Genomic DNA, 2,907 nt, shown 5'->3' with positions numbered 1-2,907 from the left:
ATGAAACTGGAAAAGGAGTGAATGAAACCATGTTTAGAGGCATGATAGGATCTTTGCTATACTTGACTGCTAGTAGACCAGATATTATGCAGAGTGTATGTGTATGTGCTAGATACCAAGCCAATCCTAAAGAATCACATTTAACTGCAGTTAAAAGAATCCTAAAATATCTTAAGGGAAATTTGAACTTTGGTATCCCTCTGATGCTTCACCTAGTTTAATAGGATACTCTGATGCAGATTATGGTGACTGTAAAATTGATAGAAAAAGTACTAGTGGAACCTGTCATGTCTTAGGATGTTCTTTAGTGTCTTGGCACTCAAAGAAACAAGCATGTGTAGCTTTGTCTACCACTGAAGCTGAATATATTGCAGTTGGAAACTGTTGTGCTCAAATTTTATGGATGAAACAACAACTGGAAGACTTTGATATCTTCCTTGACAATATTCCTCTAAAATGTGATAACACTAGTGCTATAAACTTGACCAAGAACCCCATAATGCATTCAAGATCTAANCANATAGAAATTAGACACCATTTTCTAAGAGACCTTATTCAAAAGGGGGATTGTCAAATTGAATATGNTGATACCTTGCATCAGTTAGCTGATATTTTCACCAAGGCTCTACCTAAAGATAGATTCTTTGAGCTTAGAAGAGAGTTAGGAGTGTTAGACATGTCTTAGAATCAAAGTCTATGCAAATTCTTGCATTTTTTCGTGACCTTAACATGTCATAATCGATTCTCACTAAGTCATAATCGATTATTTAGTCATAAAAGTCAAATCTGGAAAACTTTGAGCAGATAATCGATTATCATCAGGCATAATCGATTGTCATGCAATTCTGGGCAGAGATTAATGAACTGATAATCGATTATCACGAGCCATAATCAATTATCACGCTCACAGTTTCAAAAATAGAGCCGTTGGAGCGTCCCATAACGGCTATAAACGTCCATAAACAGCTAGTTTTTCCATTTTTCTTATAAATAGCCCCCCCATAATCGATTATTAGACACTCCTTTGCAACCAAATACTGCTAGAATCAAATCCAGAGCTCAAAATCTCTTCATTTCTCTTTCACTTCATAAACCTTCATCTTTTCAATCTTCATCCATGGCTGAACAAAGAAGGCATCGTCGCAAAACAATTGGAGCCTCTTCCTCCTCTCAACCACGACTCGCCAACATAGATGGATGGATCTCAGATCAAGAGAAACATGCAGACTTCGTAAACTCCTGGCAAGAAAGGAAAATCATGGCGGTAAAGTATATCCGTCTTGATTTTTTTCGCTTTTATGGGTTTCAATTTCCAAATACTTTTGCTGAGCATGGGTTAACACATCTAGTAGAACAAAAAGGAAATATTTATTTCGATCTCATAAGAGTTTTCTACTTCAACTTGCGCTATCGAGATGGGATAATATCTACCAAGGTCAAAGGCGTACGCATCATTTTAGATGATGACGTTTGGACAAATGTTGCTCAACTTCCTATCTGGGATGATGCTGTCAAAGTCCATTTAGGACTTGAAGACTTCAACAGGACGCTAACTTTCAAATCTTTTCTGCGACATCCCGAGAGGCAAACAAATAGAAGGCAACTACTGGTTGGAGGTTTCAAAGTTGAAGAGAGGATGATCCACTACTTGATTGTTTGGATTCTCTGTCCTAGAGCAACCAACCATGCTCAATGCTCTGAGCAGGATTTACTTCTCTTGTATGGGATTTTAAATCACATACACATCGACTGGCCTGCTCTCATTGCTGACATAATGGTAAAAGCCAAGAAATCCCATTCATATCAATTTCCTTATGCTCTTCTCGTTTCTAGGATTTTAGAATATAAAGGTGTACCTGTTGAAGGAGAACTTGTTCAAACCATTGAAGCTGTGGGATCAGAAATTAGAGATACTACCTTTCGTCAGATGGGATTCATTACCAGAGGACGAGTCCTTATTCACAAAGATGATGACCATCCTGATGATGATGAAGATGACGATATTGACACTCATATGGCTGACCCAGTAAATGCTGCTGCTCCATCTGATGTTGGACCCTCTAACATACCCTCCTCTTCCTCAACTTCTATTGAAGAACACTTTGCACGGTTATCTAAACAGTTAGAGGATATGAGTATAGCACAGAAAACTCATTTTGATGACATTCATGAGTGGCAGCAATCTCTTGATGAGTACTTAGTTGATCAATTTCTTGAGCTTGATGTTCGTCTACATAATATTGAGAGTCATCTCAATATTCCACCTACTGAAAGATCCCCCAGTCCTGAATTCTAGTCTTTAGGCCACTAAGTTTGATTGTTATATTGCTTTCTTTGTGGTATTTAAACTTAATCTTTATGCATTTTCATGTAATTTCCTTCTATTTTTAATATAATGAGCTTTTATGACAATTTCATGCAGTTTTTGAGAGGGAGCTCATTTTAAGGGGGAGATTTTTTCATTATTCTTTTTGCTTATGATCAAAAAGGGGGAGAAGAAATTTATTAAGGGGAGAAATAAAAAATTGAACAGGTACTGCTAACTCTGTGGCTGTTTTATTTTGTATGTGCTGCAGGTAAAACTGAGTTGCTTTTAAAAGAGGATTTTTGATCGTCATCAAAAAGGGGGAGATTGTTACCAATAAGGGAGTATTGGTAAAACCTGAAGATAAGTTTTGATGATGCTGCAAATTGTAGTTTTTGAATGTAATAGGAGAATACTTAAAAACCAACTTGTAGATTTTGAATGTAGTAGGAAAATGATAAACATTGTAATTTCTACTGGTATAATCAATTATGGTTAAGGTATAATCGATTATCAGATGCTTTTGAACTAAAATAATCGATTATCATGAAGCAATAATCGATTATCACAAGTCACACTTGAATAATCGATTATCACTTCAT

Source organism: Vigna radiata, unplaced genomic scaffold, assembly GCF_000741045.1.
Source record: "Vigna radiata var. radiata cultivar VC1973A unplaced genomic scaffold, Vradiata_ver6 scaffold_337, whole genome shotgun sequence".
Lineage (NCBI taxonomy): Eukaryota > Viridiplantae > Streptophyta > Magnoliopsida > Fabales > Fabaceae > Vigna > Vigna radiata.
Note: the sequence above shows the minus strand (reverse complement) of the source record.